The sequence below is a fragment of the Arvicanthis niloticus genome, chromosome 18, assembly GCF_011762505.2.
Source record: "Arvicanthis niloticus isolate mArvNil1 chromosome 18, mArvNil1.pat.X, whole genome shotgun sequence".
Lineage (NCBI taxonomy): Eukaryota > Metazoa > Chordata > Mammalia > Rodentia > Muridae > Arvicanthis > Arvicanthis niloticus.
In genome coordinates, this window is record NC_047675.1 from 23280888 (window position 1) to 23301999 (window position 21112).

General features: G+C 40.9%; 1 pseudogene; it reads left to right on the forward strand.

Annotated features, from left to right (window-relative positions):
* The first annotated feature begins 13052 nt into the window (after positions 1-13052).
* Positions 13053-17629, forward strand: LOC117723482 (sentrin-specific protease 2 pseudogene; annotated as a pseudogene).
* The last annotated feature ends 3483 nt before the right edge of the window (positions 17630-21112 follow it).

Below are 21112 nucleotides of genomic sequence, written 5' to 3' on the forward strand. Positions count from 1 at the left end.
GAATGGTAGGCAAAAAAAAAGAAAAAGAAAAAAAGAAAGAAAGAAAAGAAAAAAAATCACCGTGTTTTATTATCATCAAAGGGGTACTAAGCTGGCCCTGTGTTACCACTGCATAAGAGAACATATAATCTTAAATTTGAAAAACAACTTTATTGAGGTATGTTTTATGTGTCATAAAAGTCTCTTATTTCAGGAGTACAATTCAATGATTTTAGTAACATTACTGGTTAGGACAACCGTCACCTTAAATCAGTTTTATATTACTTCCATTCTTTCAGAAAATTCCTGCATGTTCACTTGCAATGAATCCACATTCTTACCCAGCCATGGCCAGCCACTTTTTCTGTAGATTTTTCTTGTCTAGATACTTCCTATAAATTGGCTTCTATGGTGGCCTCTTGTGTATGGCGTCCATAATTTAGGGTAATGTTTCTCAAGTTTACTGATTGTGTTCATGCTCTGGAGAGTTTCTTGTGATTGCTGCATGGTGCTTCATTCTACTGACAGACCACGTTTTGGTCTTTCCACTCACACATGTCCATACACATGATGGCATCTAGGTTGCCCCCCCCTTTTTTTTTTGGCTTGTTCTGATAAAACCTTGTTTTTGCAAGATGAACAGTCATATCCTGTATTGGTTTCATTCTGAGCCCCAAAGGCAGAGGACACTGTGGAATGGCGCACAAGAAACTACTGTTGAGACCATTCTGAAACGTCCGTTTTTACAAACCTTTTCTATGAGCGTATTGCATTATTGTGACATTTTTATGCATGCACATGACGTCGATCGTAATCAGTCCGTGTCATCTGCTCTTCTCCTCACTAATAGTTCCATTTGAAGTCTTCGTGTTCCTCAGATGTCATTGATCCATGCTAACACGCTACTTCTGAAGAGGAGTAGATTTTCTGCCTAGCTCAGGTTGATAGCTAACAGAGGACATATTATTTTAACAGGCTGTAAGGAAGGGAGCCTGGTAAAGATTCTTCAGTGTGCATTTGAATCTTAAACTCCCAGCTCTGTTCTGCATACTATGTTCAGGCATACTTTGCAACAACCTCTGTTGTCAACATTTCCTTCTCAGCTCTATTGAGGCAATACATCAATATATCACAAGTGAATGGATGAAGGACACCCAGCTAATGTTTTTCACCCCATCCATCCTTGCCAACATTTTGAGTGTAAGTGTGACATTGTCACAAAGAGTACAAAAGCAGAGCAGGCTGCATCTACATGGTCTCCAATTCGTTGAAACACTATCTATGGTGCACAGATTGGGTGAGAGTGTATTTAGAGCCCCAAATGGTTCTTAAGGCTCTCAGACAACAAGACGAGGGAGGATGAGGATAAGAGAGAGAAAGGGAGGCAGGGAAAAATAGAGGCTGGAGAGATAGAAAAGTAAACGAAGTAGAAAGGAGTTCATCTCTGGATATTTCGAGTTGTGTAGCATTCATCTGATTGGTTCCATTTTCTCTTGAGACAGCCGATACTGTGCCACAGGGTGCTGAGTGTGGAATCCTTAACTGTTAGCTGGAGACGTGAAGATCACATTTATCCTCGTCTGTTTGATCATTAACAATATTTACCGAGTAACAATTCGGTGCAAGCATCCGAGGTACTAGGGATTTACAAGCAGTGCATGCCTGGGGGAACTAGCAGCCAATGGGGAGAGAGACAAAGACAGGAAATTAAAGAGTTATACAAAAAGCAGAGGTGGAGCGAGAAGTAGGGTGGGATGAAGGCACTTCTGCTCATCAGGAGTGTAAGGAGGGCCTGTTGTAGCCATCTCTGGTGACAGGTAAGCTGAATTATAAAGCAGGCTAAGGAAGAGGAGAGCCGCGAATGGAACATTCTAGAAGAGACAAAAAGCAAGGGCTCAGGGTGTGAGGGGACCGGGGAGCAGCTTAGTTTGTGCCTCAGAGAGGTCAAGCATTACCGAGGAAGACAGAGACAGTATCAAACATAAATGATCCCATGTTTTGAAATAAAGCACACAAAAGACTCACGGATATTCTATGGACAGAGCTCATCAGAATGTATGCATTGTAGCATATGTAAATTGCATGTAGCAGAAAAACACAGGTTTGATGACTGAGCTGATAAATAAACTTCAGGATGGGAAGGTGGATGGATGGGAGAATGCAGGAATGAATGAATGAATGAATGAATGAATAGGAAGGGGGACTTTCTGATAGGCAAAGGTGATTGTTATCACACACATTTGACCATGTAGGGCTGTGTAGGAGTGGTCTTACAGATTGAGCAGGACGGTAGGCTCATTTTCTAGCCTTATATGGTCTTTGACCTCCTTTAGGGGCCAGCTTTGAGTGATCTTTTGAATTCTAATTTGAAGAACCCAACCCCACCTAATTTAGGCATAAAATGAGAGCATCTTCCATTTCTGTGACAGCTGCCTGGCGAGCAGAGGAAAATTAATGAACTGGCACGAATGGCCTGTAGGTCAGATTTTCCACACAAATGACGCATGAAGTACTTGTATCTTTTAAGATGGGATTCTTGAGAAGCAGGGGAGGCAAGATATGTGACCTAAAGTCACTGAATGAAAATCCTCTTTAGCTGCCGAGTCACTTAGGCCCAAACACAGAACACAAATACATTTGCTGCCTTTTTTTTTTTTTTTTCTTCTTTAGAGCAAAACATTGTCTGAGAAGATTAAGGAGAGACAGTGGAATTTACCTGGACCTGATCCAGGTTGCAATACTCTCCTCTGTTATGTCATGTGACAGTCCCGACGGTTGTATGGGTTATGTGACAGTGTCACAGGTTAAGGCCAAATAGACATTAATATTGAAAAAAAAAAAGTCATATCCTGCACAACTGGCCAATTTCCAACCTGATGGAGTCTCTAGACATCAAGAGAATAAACAAGGGTGGTCCTGGAAGCCTGAACTTTTCCATTTCCTTCCAGAATTATTTACTCTGGTTCCAGGAGGAAATGAATGCATTCCATCAATGCAGGAGCCCCCGAGAGCAAACACAATTTCCCAGAGCTCAGGCAGCGACTCCAGAAAAGGCCCTTAAGCTCGTGACCAATAAAGTGCTTTTCTTTTTGTCTGATAGCATTAATAAAAATGACACATGGAGCCTTTGCTCAAGTGGCGAAGTGGGGCATTCCTGGTTCTAACCTTTGTTTAAATCATTCTCCTAATGTATTTTTTTTCCTTTCAGTTCAAAGTGGAATTAACATATACCTGGAGGCCACAGGGAGGCAGTCACCATAACAGGCCACAGCCCCAAATGGTTTTAATAAGTTCTCCGTGGGAAGAAAGCAAATTGTCTTCTACCGGGCAGAGGCTTCTGGGTAGACTGCTAGAGCTTGGTCCTGACTGCAAAAAAGGAACCAAAGTGTGAAATGGAGTCACACTATAGAAATTAAGCTCTTATTTCTTTGAATGACCATTGCTTTCTAAACTCTAGTTTTCTTCTTCATCTCTGGTGTCACTGCCAAACACAGGAAAATGTCTTTTCAAGTCTTCCCGGGTAACACTTTCTGTGCCAAAAGTCCTGGGGTCTCTTAAAAAAATTGTATACTTACCACTATTGCATTGCATGCTGAAAATATCTATATAGTGAAATTATTGCCTTGGTCTGTCATCTGAGCTCTGTGATACACAACAGTGGAATCTTGTTTAATGACCCTTCTATACTTATCTGTAATCTAGGCAGCTGGTAGGCAGGTAAATGTTTAAGGATGCCTCAGAATTTGTCCTTATGGCAGAACTTTTCTAGAATCTAAAATCTTTTCTTTTTGCTATTTTCATTCTCTCTTGGTCTGTATTTTTTTCTTTTTTTCCCAATCTGCTTTTATACCATTTTAATTACATGCAAGTATTAAGGTCAGTTCTAGGTTGAGGAACTAGCATAACAATACAATAGATGCAAATAGTCAAAGTCTCTTGGTCTGTATTAATTTTTCTGTATATCTGATAATTTCTTCAGCTAGTTTCTCATCATGCAGGAATTCTACATTCCTTGCCCAGATTGCTACAGCAGGCAGAACACTGTTAGGGTTTATGTAACTCTCTCAATCTCTAAGTTCAGGGAGATGAATGTTCCTAAAACCCTCCTCCATTTCCTGCTTTAAACAAAATTAAAAGCCAGCAAAATAGCTCAGTGTGTCTGCCATCAAGCATGGCAGACCAGGCTAACTCTCTGAGACCCACATGGTGGAAAGAGAGGACTGACACCTGCAATTTGTTCTTTGACCTCTACTTGTGTGTCATGGCACACACATATGCATACATACAATAAATAATTAAAAATGTAAAAGGAACCCAAAAGAAAAACAATAAGAATCAAACAAGCAAAACTTTAAATTTTTTAAAATTTATTTATTTATTTTTTGGTTTTTTGAGACAGGGTTTCTCTGTGTAGCCCTGGCTGTCCTGGAACTCACTCTGTAGACCAGGCTGGCCTGGAACTCAGAAGTCCACCTGCCTCTGCCTCCCAAGTGCTGGGATTAAAGGCGTGCGCCACCACCGCCTGACAAAACTTTAAATTTTTATCTCTTGTAAAGAGAAAACACAAGACCCATGGATGGACAGTATGAAATTGGGCTCAACATCCCAATGCCAAACGAAAGCATTCTCTCTCTCTCTCTCTCTCTCTCTCTCTCTCTCTCTCTCTCTCTCTCTCTCTCTCTCTCTCTCCTTCCTGGACACTATGATATGAGCTAGATTGTTCTATGATACTCTACCTGCCATGATGGACCAAAACCACTAAAACCATAAAGAAAAAAAAAATCATCTTTTTTCTTTTAAATGTTTCAGTTATTAGGCCAGAGCAATGAGAAGTTCTAATTCAGAGAAGCTGGTACCAGACAAGTGAGGTCATTGCTGTGACTTCCTGATATGTGGTTTAGAAGCTGAATGTGGAACTGAATTTTAGAAGGAATTTGGATGCACTTGAAGATACAAGACAGAGAATCCCCCAAAATGCTATACAGTGAGCAGAGTGGGTGATTCTGGTGGGAACTGAGAGACTGGATTGCCAATAGAAATATGGGTAGTAAAGACTGTGGTCAGGAGATTTCTGATGGGAACAAGGACTTTATTGGGAACTGAGCTAGAGACTGTTCATTACATTCTGGTAAAACATTTGTAAACTTTTTGTTTAAGTCTTGAGACTTTGTGGGAGGCTGAGTTTAGAGGTGACAGATTAATTAGTCTGGTACAGGAAATCACAAGGCACTCTAGTTGCCAGGCTGTGGCATGCTTTACTGGCTATGTTTGGACAGCTTTACAGTGAGCATCCAGAGTCAAAAGAAGAGTATAAAGACTTGAGGAGCTTGCAGTATGGTTTGCAAAGCTTGTGTAAAGTAGAGACGAAGGGAGACAATGGTTTCTGGAGAGATAAGCAACATTAAACAGAAGCCAGGTACTTTGAATTGGGAGAGCAAGATAGATGTCTTGAGAACTTTTGAGGAATTGGCCAGATCCCATGTGTTCAGTGGTATGAAAATGTAAACTTATTTGAGATTTTCCTGTGAGAAGAGAGTGCCTCTGAGGTGACTTCCCCACACAGGGCTGCACTGGCTGCTGTTTCTTCAGTGTTGTCCTACTATGCTCAATGGCTCAGGAGTTCAGATGTCAGTGGTCCAGGGGGTCATAGCAAACATTGGCATTACCCGCATGATATTAATTTTTGAGTTATGCAAAATGTAAATTGCAAATTGTGGGGTCTCAGAACCCTTGCACCCACATTTCAAAGGAGATCCTGTGAGGCCAGACAATATGTGGCAGGGTGAGGATTCCCTCAGGATGATCAGGTCATCTGTGAGGTGAGGCCTAAGCTGCAATAGAAGCCTCAGGATGTTGGAGATGACAGATATGCCTGCTAAGGAAGTCTGTGGGCAACAGTGGAGCCATCCCAAGAGAGAGGGGACAAGGTCATAGGGGTAGGACTACCCCAGTTGGTGGAGCTTCATATCACCTTGTGTGCCTTGGTAGCCAATTATAGGGCTGCAGGATTTAACTGTCACTGCTCCTGTCCATCTGACTTCAGGCTAATCTTTCATTGGTATCCAGTTCATCTCTTTTGAAATAGGAATGTGTACTTTAGAACACTGTCTATTCCCTGTATTTGTACTGAGGGTCTTGAGTTTTAGAGGAGACTTTGAACTTGGATTCTTGAACAGTATTGGAACTGTTAAGACCATAGAGACTTTAGCAAGTGGATCGAATGTGTTTTGCTTTATGAGATAAACACAATCCTTTTTGGTGCAGGGTGGAGTGGACTGTTGTGGCTTACAGACATGCATTTGTGTGTCATGTTGACTTGTGGTGGTTAATCTTGACTGTCAGCTTCATTAGATTGAGGCGTGCCTAGCAGATTAATAGAGCATACATTAATGTGTGTTTGTGGGACATTTCTAAGATAACTCAGTGAGGAAAGAAGATCTCTGAACATGGGTGGCACCATTCCCTAGGCTTGGGGCCCAGAAGGGATAAAGGAGGAGGAAAGCTAAAGCCGCTCATGCAGGCATCCACTCTCTGCTTCCTGGCTGCTGTGTTCTAACTGTTCTGCTTTGTTGTACTGTTCAACCATGAGGGTCTGAAAACTTGTAGATCCTCTAGAAGGTTCCAGTGTCCCTTACCAGCTTCATACTACATTGGCTGTATGAAGAGAAACTTAGCCGAGTCTCAGTTTGTCTATCACACAATAAGGATAATACTAATAGCTATGTTTCAGATTAAATGGGCTCATGCATGTATAAGTATGTAAAGCCAAGTTATTTGCATTTCATAATCAACATACAATTGTCCATTTAGTTACTTATCTACTATTCTTTCTCCTGAACTCTCTTTTTATGTTCTCTTCATTTATATTTTAAATTCATTCATTCAACTGTAACTTCATTCAATGGCAAATGGTTAAAGAAAAAACAATCAGAATTTTCTACCATGTAAGAAATCTAAAACAAGTTTTTGTATTCTTGATAATAGTCTCAGTTAGGATTTCCATTGCTGTGAAGAGACACCATGACCAAGGCAATTTTTATAAAGAACAACATTTAATGGGGGCTGGCTTTACAGGTTCAGAGGTTCAGTCCATTATCATTATGGCAGGAAGCATGGAAACGTCCAGGCTGGCAGTGCAGGAGGAGCTGAGAGTTCTACATCTTGACCTGAAGACCATTAGGAGAAGACTGACTTCCAGGTAGCTAGAGGAGGGTCTCAAAACCCACTCCCACAGTGACACACTTCCTCCAACAAGGCCACACCTACTCCAACAAGGCCACACCTACTCCAACAAGGCCACACCTCCTAATAGTGCCAATCCCTGGGCCAAGCATATTCAAACCACCACACTAATACTATTATTGTTTTAAGATTTTATTTACTTATTTTTTATGTGTATGTGTGTTTGACCACATCTACATTTATGCCCAATTTATGTGTGTTTAGTGCCTGTGGAGGCCAGAAGAAATCATGGGATCCCTTGGAACTGGATGTACAGACAGTTGTGAGCTGTCATGTAGGTGCTGGGAATAGAAACTGGGTCCTCCGGAATAGCAGCTAGTGTTACTTAAACACACTGAGTCATCTTTCCAACACTCTTGATAATTACTGTGATACCTGTATAGAGAAAACATATAAAAACATTTACAATTATAATATAGAGGGCACAGATCAGGCTTAGGTACCAGATGTGGTTTGAATGAAAATGGCCACCATAGGCCCATAGGGAGTGGCATTATTAGGACAGGTGGTCTTGCTGGAACAGGTGTGGCTTTTTGGAGGAACTGTGTCACTGGGGGCAGGCTTTGAGATTTCATATACTCAAGCGAGGCCCAGCCTCACTCCCTCTTCCTGCTGCTTTTGGGTCCGGATGTAGAACTCTCAGCTACTTCTCTATGGCCATGTCTGCCTGTGCACCACCAGGCTGCCGGCCATGATGACAATGAACTAAACCCCTGAACTGTTAGCCAGCCCCAAGCCCCAATTAAATGTTTTCCTTTAGAAGAGTTGTCATGGTCACAGTGTGTCTTCACAGCAATAGAAACCCTTACTAAGACATCAGAAAAGAAATGCATATGGTATGACTATGTTCTGATGTCAGAGGAGTCGAGCTTTTGCATGCTGATTCAGTGTCGCCAGCCTTGCCTGTATTCCCTCCCATACTCCAGATGTGCTGTTTCATAAATGACCTTGCTGTTAGACATTGGGGTCCAAGCATTTCCATTGATTCAGATACAACAGCACATTGTTTTCATTCTTCCTACCAGCCAGGAATCCTTTCATCACAGGCCTGCTGAGTGTCCTTCACAAAGGACAAGAGACAAGTATGGAGAAGAAGGTTATCATTTGAGGAGGGAGGTAGAATGCTTAATGGTTTTTATTTTAATACAATATATGTGCTCCATGCCCAGAAATGGTCATTTTCGCATTAGCCACAAAAGTATTACAGTCTCGTGATGATGCAATAACCTACCTCCAATAGCTTATTGAGTGTAAGCTGTGTTTTGTCTCACACGAATCAAGAGATATTGCTTGTTTCCTGGTTTTCATAACAACATCTCCTGATTTCACCCTGACTCTTTCTATATAGATATGAAAATGGTGATAGCTGTAACAGGACAGATGCCTATTGCAAGTTGGAGGAGCTTGGTTGCCTAAGTTAGAGAAATGATTTCAGAAGAGATGCAAACGGTTGGGTTGGACAAGTTACTCTACCTATGCAGAGAACTAGAGTGAGTTGGGGCCCATGAACTTTTAATGTGAATGCAATTGTGTGGTTGGGGCATTGATCCTAGGGTTACCGTATGATAGCTATGCACTGGGGCTTGTCCATCCTTCTCTACAGCATACCATCACAGCAGGCATGGCTGGAAACACCCTTTCCATTGGTAGAACCTTTATAGTGTGGTAGTTCCCCTGTCACTCTCAAGGCAAGAAGTGACGGTCTTCATGCATCAGCGGACTTTGTTTTGTCGTAGGGATCTGAGCCATGTCAACTCAGCCAGGGGCTGTCATTCCTGGAAAAGACATAGAGGTGGATGAAGGCCAACAGTTTCCTCACTGCTGTTTCCATACCAACTCCACCTCAGGAGGGCAGGAGTCACAGGCAGCTGCCATATCAGACTCTTTTCAGCTTCACCCTTGAATAAAGAACGGTAAATATAATGCATATTTCCCAGGACACCTTTAGTTTGTTTGTACAAAAAAGGTCAAATTTCGATGGCATGAGCCTCTTTGGTGACTTTTCTTTCTTCTTCCATTTTGAGATACGGTCTCTCTGTGTGGTCTCTCAAGTCTGGCTTTGGACTTGAGATTTTTGTACCTTGGTCTTGGAATTCTGGGATTACTGCTATGCCCAATTTAAAAATTTTTAAAAAAGTTTGAATCATTTATTGTTCTCTACTGTTTGCTTTTTTTTATTTTATTTCCAGATAGAGTATAATCTTGGCTGTCTGGAACTCACTCTGATAGACCAGGCTGACCTTGAACTCAGAGATCCCTCTGCCTTTGCCTCCCAAGTGCTGGCATTAAAGGCACGCACCACCACTGCCCAGCTCCTATACTGTTTTATTGTAGTTAAAAAAAATAAAATGCATATTTTATGAAAGGTAAAAAGAATGTGGATTGTAAAACTTGGAGTTTGATGTTATCACGCACACACCTTAAAACACGCTTGGATGATATCTAGGTGTATCTGCCAGATATGTTTCTGGTGTGACATAGCTGGTCTGGCATTGGAGGGTGGGAATGAGTGGGGGTGGGAGGCATGAATATACAGATGCAGATGGCATGTCTTACCCACATTTATATTTATAATCTCTCTCTCTTTCTTTCTATTGTGTGTATGTCTGTGTGTTTGTAATGGTATTCCTGTATTTTGTGTTATGTGTGTGTTTGCGCCCTGTGTGCTTGCTTATGATTGACATTTGAGGGTGTGACAGGTGCTTGTGAGTTTGGCTATACATGCTGTATCCTCGCCCTCCCCTTTACCTATTAGATTTGTATATTTCAACTGTGGAGCTTTAAGTATTCTATAGCTTAGAATGGTTCTTATGAAGAACAACATTTGGATTCAGGATTCAGCTATATGGGATTACATTATGTTTATGTCAGGGTGTCTTGAGTGTGAGGCTTTGGGGAGATTTCCCCATCGATCTGGAGGCATGCTGAGACTCACTCTTGGAAATCAACACGCTCCTAAGATCTTATTGTTCCATGTTAATCACACCCTTTCCTCTGCCTTCTGACTTTATTTTTTGCTCTCTAATAACAGAATCACTAGATTCCCATTTTAGCCTTTTATTGACTCACAAGTCCCAACTTTCATAATTTTCAAGGAGAATTAGAGACTTGGCAGCAATTAGGGATCCTTTTAAAATGCCGAAGCCAGCTTAAATGTATTTTCTCATGAATAATGTGTCATGTTAATTTGAGGGTCTGTTCTGCCCACAGCTTTGTACTTGGCCCACTGTGAAATGCTTCATGCCTCCGCAGGGAGGGGATCTTTGTGAAATGTTCTCATTAATCTCTTTAAGAAGGCTGCTTGCCACAGCATCACCATACCCCACAGTGAGCAGCTACAGGTGCTTGGGGTGGTCCCTTTTTGTGAGTCTTTCTTGCCCACATTGGAGGTGGAGATAGAAATCTCTTGTCTTTGAGGTCTTTGTTCTTTAATAATCAGACATATGGCAAGTCAACTTAAATTTACAATGCAGTATGGAGCCCCCCCTCATCAGACCCACAATGCTGTACACAGCATCTTCCACCAGTTCCTGAGGTATTTGAGGACCAGACCCAAGAGCTCTTGTCTCTGGTAGTTACTATGTGTTTTTTGCTAGAGGAAAGAAGATGTTGGATTTAGGGAAAGAGGAAGGAAAGAAAGAAAAGAAGGCTTAGAGACCATAAACACATTGTTCTATGCTTCTTATTCAGAGTATTTTACAAGATAGCTGTACTTGAACAATTCACCAATTCCATCTATAGGTTCTATCAATGACCCCCACCCACAGATGATAGTGAGAAAACACGTACTGGAGGATCACAGGATTAGCCTAGCATCACTCAACTTATTAATGGGGGACTATAGACCCATAGAACCTACTGTAGGTGAGAGCTATAGTCACTTTCCTCTTTGAATTCTTTTGCTTCTGTATGTATTGCTGTGTAGCACAGGGAAGAATGTCCTCAGTCAGCCCATGCCATTTATCAGAACATAATTTTTCTCTTTTTTTAATTCTATATTAGTAAATATATTTCTGGTAGCATAAGTGTATCACACTCCAGCTTCATTAATGGGATCATAAATGTTATAGTCCATGTATAAGGTAAGATTCATGTATGTCTGGGACTTCACAATGCTATCTATAGTCTGTCTCTTTTCCACCTTTAAATTCTGCTTTCTTCTTGGGTAATTCATTCTCAGGTGGGTTTTGGACATAGTAGAGCAAATATGGTTTCAAGCAGCTCTGGAGGCAGATCTTTGGAGTGCAGCAATTCCAGCAGCAAGGAGGAGGACTTCTCTCCCTGATGGCTCCTATGAAAATTTTTGGTACGGTTCTCATGGGTTAAGCTTGGTGCATGTGCACATTGGACCCCTCATTGTGTGAGGTTGATGGTGTGTTCAGGTTGGCAGGGCTGTCATTGTTTGCCTTCTATTGGAATGGCAGGTGAGGGAGTGTCCCCCAAGCTACTGGGGCTGAGGACGAGGAAAGAGTGGTCCCCAAAGACACAGTGAGTAACAGCCTCATGTGTCTGACCTTGCTTGGAATTTTCCCTGCCTTGTCTTTTTGCCGTAATCTGTATACGTGAGAATGGATCTGCAGCTATTTTGACATAAGGAGATCTACAGTATTTTTAATACCCGAGAGACTAGAAAACCACAAAAGGAAAAGCATGCTCACCAGACACAGAATTCTCATGTAACCCCAGCCACTGTCTCCCCATGGGCCAGGGATAGATGCATTTAATGACATCTTTATGCTATTAAACAGCTTATTTGAATTTATAATGAGAAATAGAACTATAACCCTGGGTGCATTCAGAGGGGAAAAAAAATCTCTGGGTGGCTCTATTTATGATACAAGAAGAGACAGCTTAGCAGGGATCTATTAAAAAAAAAACCAAATGAACAGAAATAGCTCAGCTTTGTTAAAGGAGAAATATGTAATTTACAATAAGATGAGGAAACACTTAAAAACATTCAATATTTGAAATCAATTATTAATACAAGGAAACTAAAAATATGAATAGTATTTTAGAAGCACTGTATCTCCTCTGATAGTCTACACATGCATCCTAGGGTGGGTCCTATAATTCAGACATAATCCCTTTTCCTCAGACTTCATAATCTCTCATTCCTTAACAGCTAAAATATCAAAAAAAAAAAAAAAAAAAAACCCATAGAGACTGAAAGCAATTAAAGCATTATGGTACATAGCTCCTACATAATAAAGATGGAAACAATGAGAAACTGAAAGGCTGTAGGTTTCACTATGATGTTACTAACGGATTCTGTTTGTCATGTCAGATTCTCCTTGCTGAGTCTGTACAGTTTGTCTGTGATGTATCAGCTTTGAAACTTTACTGCACATCTCATGGGTCTTTTGTTAAAATGCCAATTCTGACCCAGGAAGTCTAGGGTGGAGCCTAGAAATTTCTAAGAAGTCATTTTATTTAATGTTAATTCATGCATATGATGTGTTTTGATCAGATTTACCTCCCTATATTTTAATTCCTCCCCTATGGCCCTATATATTCCTCCCCTCCAAACTTCATGCGCCTTTCTTTTTAATACACAGAAAGTTAATTTAGTGCTGCTTGTATGAGCATGGGTGTGGGACTGTGTGTTGGAGCATGGTTAGCCTCTCAGGGCCAGCAGCCATCGGTTACAAATAGCTTCTTTATAGGAGTGGGTGGGACTTTATAGGATAGGGGTGAGGCTTCATGAACTCCTCCATTCACTTTGGGTTTGGGTTGGCTTTATCTTGTATAGAACCTACGCATGCAGTCACAGCCACTGTGAGCTCACTCATACAATGGCCCCATTATGTCCAGTAATTAATATTTTCCTGCGGATGTCCATCACCTTCGGCTTTGGTAGTCTTTTTGGTTCCTCTTCTGTGATTATCTCTGAGCCTTGGGAGGTGAGGGTAGAGTTTAGATATCACATTTAGAGCTAAGCATCATGGTTTTTATTGTTACTAAAGGACTGACGTGAGCAGAGTCATGGGTCTCAGTGATAGTTGCTATCTATTGCAAATAGAAGCTTCTCTGATGAGGGATAAGAGATGCACTAATCTGTGGATATAAAGATTAGGACTTAGGAGGAAGTTTAACAGTTTGTCCACTTAGCAAAATAATAGTGCTAGGTTTCACTTAGGGCCTGTGACCTAGCCAGCCAAGGATTTCCGTTCTGATTAAAAGTACCAGGCATAGTTTTCATCTTGTGAAATGGACTTTAACAATCCAAGGAGAAATTGATTGGTTATTTCCATAATATTTGTGTTACAATTGTGCCAGTAGGCATACCTTGTGTGGCGATTCAAATAGGTACGGTCCCCATAGACTCATGTTCTTTAAAGCTTGACTCATGGGGAGTGGCAATATTAGAACCTATGGCCTTGGAGCAAGTATGTCACTGTGGGTGTGGGCTTTAAGGTCTCCCATGTTCAAGCTCAGCCCAGTGTGGAATCTAGTCCCCTTCTGCTGCTTTCAGGTCACGAACTCAGAGCTCCTTCTCCAGCGCCATGTCTGCTTGCAGGCTTCCATGCTTCCCACCATGATGATAATGGACTCAACCTCCGAAACTGTAAGCCAGTCCCAATGAAATGTTTTCCTTTATATGAGTTGCCTTGGTCATGTTGTCTCTTCACAGCAATGAAACCCTAACCAAGACACCTGGTCAGGCTGGTTGTTACTGTAGCTTGCTTGCAAGGCTGACTACCAGGTAAGTCTGTTGATGGCTTTTCTCCCCTGGTCACATGGATAGAACTTCCCAGCAGTATGAAAGCTAGCCAGTAGTCCTGTAGGGATGAAGCTTCCAGGTAGGCATGAGCTTGATTTCTTTATGTCTTATGGCTCAAGTATGAGATGTCTTTAGCAATAGTATCTTACCATCAAGTTCTAGAGGATAACCACAAGCAATGACAATAGCCTGTAAGTTAGTGAGGTCTATGGGACTCTATTGATCAATAAAAGATGTAACCCATACCTGGCACTGAGCTTTTTACTTGGTAGCTGGTGATATCTGGGGGAAGCATTGCTTTATTATAATATAGTAATTCCAGCTAAATCCTCTTTATATATGTGTATGCATATATTCTAGAACATTCCTACAATAATAGATTTCTATATAGCATTTTCAACAGTCTTTAGCATTACTTATCCTTCCTTGCGTTCCCTTCTCTACCCTGCTCTTCTGTTCTCAGGCGATGTTCAGATGATTCATAGAAACAGACCATTGGATTGTCTCACCTCTCCCCGTCATCCTCTATGTCTTCACTCAGGGTCTCATTGGTCTTGAATGTATCAAAGACATTTATAGTCTGTTGAGATACCTGGGTGTCTTCTCTGACACCCACTCTCCTTTTTACTTGTCAAATTTCTGTTTCAGCTACAATAATGAATGGAATTGGTTTGATCATTAGTCCTTAGACTTGGCTATCAGTAGTGGCAACTTTGAAAACTCGGAATCCTGGAGATCCTTCATCAGCAGGCATCCAGGAACCTGCCTTTCACAGACATTTCAGTTGGGTTTGATTCACCAAATGTACAAATCAATGAATGAGTGAGTTCATTTCAAATAGCTTTACTTTCTAAAGTGGGTTTTTTTTCTTTTTTTTTGAGAGGATTTCTCTGTCTTGCCCTGGCTGTCCCAGAACTCATTCTGTAGACCATGCTGACCTCTGCCTCCTGAATGCTGGAATTAAAGGTGTGTTGACACCACCACCCAGCTTACAACACAACATTTTATTTCTTACTTTCTATCCAGTGAAGGGTAGAAGAGTCAAGAGAGAGGAGTCTCTGTTCCATGAAATTTATCATTGACCTAGACTTTCTCCAATGGTTCTGTCTACAACTATATTTCTACAGTATCTAGAATAAGAATTTGAATTGAGCCTGGCAGTCAGGAAGTGGCTCATCATAGTCTGTGAATGCCCCCCTGCTAAATTTTTAGAAGTTTTATGAATTGGTTAGGAAATGAAAAGTAGATTATGAAAGTTAGATTAACTAAATTGTATAAACAAAACACAAATTCTCATTTACATTGTTTCTTTTTTTTGCTTGCATTCATTTTACACATTCCATACTTTAATATTGGTTTGAATAATAATATCACAACAACAGAAATCAGAAAATCAGAAAAAAAAAGCAGTTGATCTTAGAAATTGTTATTTGGTAAGTCTTTGCCCCCAGAATGAGTATCAATTACTTTGTTTCTTTTTACTGATATATCTACTTTTTTTCAGATTTTATAACTAAAATTCTATTTATTCTTTGTAATTAGCAAGCATATTGTGAGAAGATATTTTGAAGGGCACTTATATTTTGTTTTCTATAATTGACCATGATGGACAGTTTCCTAAAAGACAAATGTACCAGTCAGGACCAGTTGCTGCTGCTGATATTGAGATGATTTAGGTAACCCTGTGCCCTGTTGAAGGGAACTGAGATATGTATCAATTCATTCAAACTTTCCACTAGGGCAAGGGAGCACCTTGAAATCCTGGACCCAGGATTTTGGGTTGGGGAGGGCTTCCACCATCCAGAAACATTGATTTGCGTTCTTTCAGGTGACCTCATAACCCGCTATGGAACCTTGAAAGCTGTGACTAGGGCCAACCCCCCGAGTTAGACACCATTTGTGAGGTTGCCTCTGATGTGTTAGCTGCTAGGTTTAGGCCTGGTGTCTTAATAGTGATTAATTAGGATGATTAGTCCGATTTCAAAATTTCAGGTAGCTAGTTACAGCGCCCTAGAAGGATAATTCTGAGGAAGTATTCTTAGAACTCCTCAGAGTTTCCCAGAGTGGATCCTGGTGAACTGCCAACATCTGACTATTCACTAATAGGTTTCTGATATTATCTCCATTCTTTGACTGACCCTGATGTGCAAAGTCAACTCTATTGAGAAGAGCTCTCCTGAGCCTAGTAGGTTTCTGACCTTGAACCAACCATCTACTGGAAGAAGTTACTCTTTTACATCAGGGTGAACAACCCAAGAGTACCAACCTAGAGCCAGGCATACGGTTTTGGAAATCAGAAAGGCTGGTACTGTCAAAAGAGCAATCCAAGCAGTTCTCCAGGCAACCTAAACAGCCTGGGGTGGAGATGAAGCCCAAAGCTTCAGGAAAAGCTCGAAAGCGGAAATAGGATGGAAGTGGGACAGAGACAGAGTCTGAAGCTTTGGGACAAAGTCCAAAAAGGAAATGCCAGGATGGAACAGAGATGGTATTTAAAGAACCTGGCAAGGCTTGAAAGAAGACCCCTTGGGAGCATTAAGACCTAGAGCTTCAGAGAGACCAGCCGGGCAAGGGTCAGGTACAGAAATCCCAGGAAGAGAGTCCAAGACAACTAAAACCCCTAAAGTGTACCAAAGTCCTCCAGAGCAGGCTGTGAGAGGAAGCCTGCTGATTGTCACAAGGGTCACAAGCGCCCCTATTCCGTCATGGAGAAAAATGAACCATCTACACCAGACGAGAGAGAGAGAAAGAGAGAGAGAGAGAGAGAGAGAGAGAGAGAGAGAGAGAGAGAGAGGAGGTGTTCAGAGGAGAAATCTGTTACACAGAAGAAAGGTGGTGTAAACCATGAAGGAAGAAGGGAGAATAGCTTGGAGCCTTATTTACTGGGAACACCAGCTCTAATTATCCTGGATAGTGGTGGAGGTGATAGGTTACTCCCCAACAAGATGGCAGTACTTGTGGCAAAGAAAAAGTCTCTCACAAACCAAGAAAAGGGCAGAGAAGTGGATCAAAATTTTCATGTTACAGAGGACATGGAGAAGGAAATTAAGAGTGCACTGGGTCCAGGACCCCAAGAGGAAATCCTAAGTAGGAGATTCAAGTTGCAAATCACCTGAGGAGACATCCAGACCCTGGAGAATGGTCAGTGGTTCAATGATGAGGTCATCAATTTCTACATGAACCTCCTGGTTGAGAGAAATGAAAACCAGGGCTACCCAGCTCTTCATGTGTTTAGCACTTTCTTTTACCTCAAACTAAAGCATAGTGGTTACAGTTCTGTGAAAAAAATGGACTTGAGGAATCAATCTCTTTGACAAAGAACTTATCTTGATGCCTATTCACCGGAATGTACATTGGAGCCTGGTGGTAATCGATTTGAGAAAACAAAGTATCGTATACCTTGATTCAATGGGACAGACAGAAAAGACAATCTGTGAGACCATCTTCCAATATTTACAAAATGAGAGCAAAACACGAAGGAACATCGAGCTGGACCCTTTGGAGTGGAAGCAATACAGCATGACATCAGAGGAGATTCCTCAGCAACTCAATGGGAGTGACTGTGGGATGTTCACCTGTAAATATGCAGATTACATTGCTAGAGACCAACCTGTCACCTTCTCTCAGCAGCACATGCCCATCTTCAGGAAGAGGATGGTATGGGAAATCCTGCACAGTCACTTACTGTAAGATCCACCTGTGCTGTGGTCACCACCCCTGTATTTTTCTATAGGTGTTTCTAATATACCTCAAATAGGATGAATTGAAGACATTTTAAACAGGTACTGAGCCGTTTGACCGGATGAAGCCCACTCTCTTTAATATAGTCCTAACTTGGGATGTCAGACTGCTGCTCTAATGCCATCTCTAGGGTGCATATAAGGACTGCAGGCTTAGACACTGCAGCTGTCCAACCCACAGGAGACCACGTGTTCAAGAAATACTGTTTTAATGCTGGATTTAGTCAATGAATTTCTGTTTTTTTGTTTTATTTTGTCTTGTTTTGTTGTATTTTTTATTTGTGTTTTGCTTTTTGTTTTGTTTGTGTTTTTGGTTTTGTTTTTTTGCTTTTTGTTTTCTAGTTTGGGTTTTGTTTTTGTTTTTTGTTTTTAGTTTGTTGTTTTTTGTTTGGGTTTTGTTTTTTGTTGTTTTTGTTGTGTGTGTTTTTTTGTTTTTGTTTGTATTTTTGTTCGTTGTTTTTTGTTTGGGTTTTGTTTTTTGTTGTAGTTTTGTTTTTATTCTAAGTTGTTTTGTTTGTGTTTCTGGTTTTGTTTTTTTGTTGTTTGTTGTAGTTTTGTTTTTGGTTTTGTTTTTATTCTAAGTTGTTTTTGTTTGTGTTTCTGGTTTTGTTTTGATTGTTTTTTTGTTTTTTGTTTGTTTGTGTTTTTGGTTTTGTTTTTCTCTTCCTGATCCCACCACAGTGATTATCCTTGACTCATTTGCAAACCTTGGATCCAAATTTCACCAAGAACCCCATTAAGATAGACCATGTGGGTGGCCATAGAAGGCAGAGACTGGGTTCTTTATGGCAGAGTGGTTTTCCATTGCATCCTTTTCCTCCAGCCCTCCTCCTTCCTTGGGAGTATGGTTTTTTTTTTTTTTTCCCATAATCAGCCATTCTTGCTTTTTATGCAAGTAGAAGTCTTTAATCAATTCCTTGAGGACAGAAGATTTTTTTCCCATGAGACTCAGGCAGAGTCACACGGGGGACGCGGGATTCAAACAGGGAGAGCGAGGGCACGGGTCGCCCTCTGGAGGCCAGCGCCGAAGCTGTGCACCACAGCTCATTCGTTGAGGACAGAAGATTCTAGAAATCCTCCAAAGGTTCTTCTGAACCTTGTTATCATCCAATATCAGTGGTGTCTATTTTCAAATGTTTTATGTGTACACTTTCCTAAAGAGCATCACATGAACTGGAGTGATGGGTGAAAAATCTGAAGCTTGGTGGTAGATGGGGGAGAGTTTACCCACTTATGATTTTTAAGTCTATATGTTCAGTTCTCAGTATCTTTACATTGAAAATGCTATTGAAGGGAGAAATGCTTTAGTCATGTAATTTCCTTTTTTCTTTCTTTCCTTCCTTCCTTCCTTCCTTCCTTCCTTCCTTCCTTCCTTCCTTCTTTCCATTCTTCTGTCTTGGGGTTTCTTTTATTGTTAACAGACACCATGACCATGGCAACTCCTGCTCGAGACCTCAGATTCACCACTCTCCAAAATGTTCCCACAGGAGGTTGGCTTCCCAGCCAATGCACCAAATGTAAGATTCTAGGGAGCAGAGCCTTAGGTTACCAGTGGCCCCCTGAGTGAACTATGTGGAGATGTGAATTGATGCAAAAAGCAAGAGGAATTTTAATGATACAATGCATTGGGGTCATCCTGTACCTGAAGGAAAAGTGGTGACCATGGGCAGCCCATTTGGTCAGTTTTTATAGAATTTAAAGGGTAGACTGATGTCTTTACTTTTAAAGGTATTTATTTCTAAATTCATTAGAAATACTGCCTATTGCATCTCAATTCCATGTTTAGTGATCATTGTTGGTATGATGGTACATCAAAATCAGAAGACAAACAAGCATATTTATGCATCAGGAATTGGCAAATGCAGCATACAAGGAATCAATCCTTTTGCTTGTGCTTTACCCCAAGAACCAATTTTAGTTTGGGTGTCTAGACCTGGAAGTGGTATATACATCTTTGATTGGTCAGTCATATGACTTTATCTAGAGACATAGGTTTAGTAGAATCATAAGAACCATAGCTTTGCAGCCCTGTCATAGAACTCAGTCATTGAAATGATTTAAGGATGACACTATAAATAAATTGTGTGTGTGTGTGTGTGTGTGTGTGTGTGTGTATAGGGGCATTTGTAAAAATTCACAAGACTCCTGTACAAATACTACACACAGAGTACATTATGAAACAGGACCATGACTTATTATGTTCATTGGTATTTCTATTTAATCATGTACATTGCTCTTGCAAAACTTTCCCTTTTTTCAAGACCTGTAATTTTATATTGATCTTACATTTGTGAATCAGGGTATCGTATGTCAATGAGAACACCTGCCTTGGAGGATAAACATATTTAAATATCAACCTTTTACTCTGATTGGTTTTGAAAGTTGGACTGATTAGATACAGATATCTTAAATCATAAGTTCTAAAGTAGAACCCAAGTTAAAATCAGTTATACAATTAATTCTGAAATATCTTATTCATCAGAATGATCAGACTTCTCAAATTGTAGCAAAGCATGTGTGTGCAAACTGACCTGGGTCTCATATGGCCTCACACATATAATATTTAAGTATTTAACATAGATTGGGGTACTTCCATAGTACTAATGTTCTCTGTGCTGTATCTGTATATTATTTCAATCTGAGGTCTTATATTCTTGTTTGGCTAGTATTATAGGATGGAATTATGTGCCCATAGGAATCTCCACCAGGTTCCTCTGGAAGCAGTGGCCATATTGACTACTATTAACTGGAAACACAGATAAGTAGCATCTGTCTTGCATGTAAGGCTTACGTGAGAATGTGTTTCCCTAAATCCAAGTTTAGACCAAGACCTCTTTGTGCATAGGGATGAACCATGATGAGGTTCCACCCAAGTCAGAATGGCTGTCACCGAGAGGATAGAACAGACCAATGCTGGTAAGGATGCAGGGGAGAGAAAGGATCCGTTGCACATCATTGACATTTAAATCGGACACTATTGGATATAGATTAGACATTATTGAAAGCAGTATGGATAATGTTCAGAAAATCTTAATGCAGAACTACCATGCGATCCAGCTATACCATTCCTGAGATATACTAAAGGAATTTAAGTCAGGCTATCACAGTGATGCCCGCACATGTGTGTCTGGTGCGGCACTACAGGATAGACAAACTGCAGAATCAGCCTAATTCCAGGAGCAGAGGAATGGATAAGGAAAGGGTGCCATAGATGGACAATGCAGTAGTGAGTAGCCAATCAGCAAACAGGATGGGTTAAGTTGGATATCATTACATTATGTAAAACCAGCCTGCCTCAGAAAAATAAGCATCTCATGTTTACACTCAAATCTAGAATAGCATTGATGAAGACACAGGGGCAGAGAAGTGTGAGTTCTGTGGGGGGGGTGATTGTGGATATGATCAAAGTGCCTCCTAAGTCTGTATGAAAATG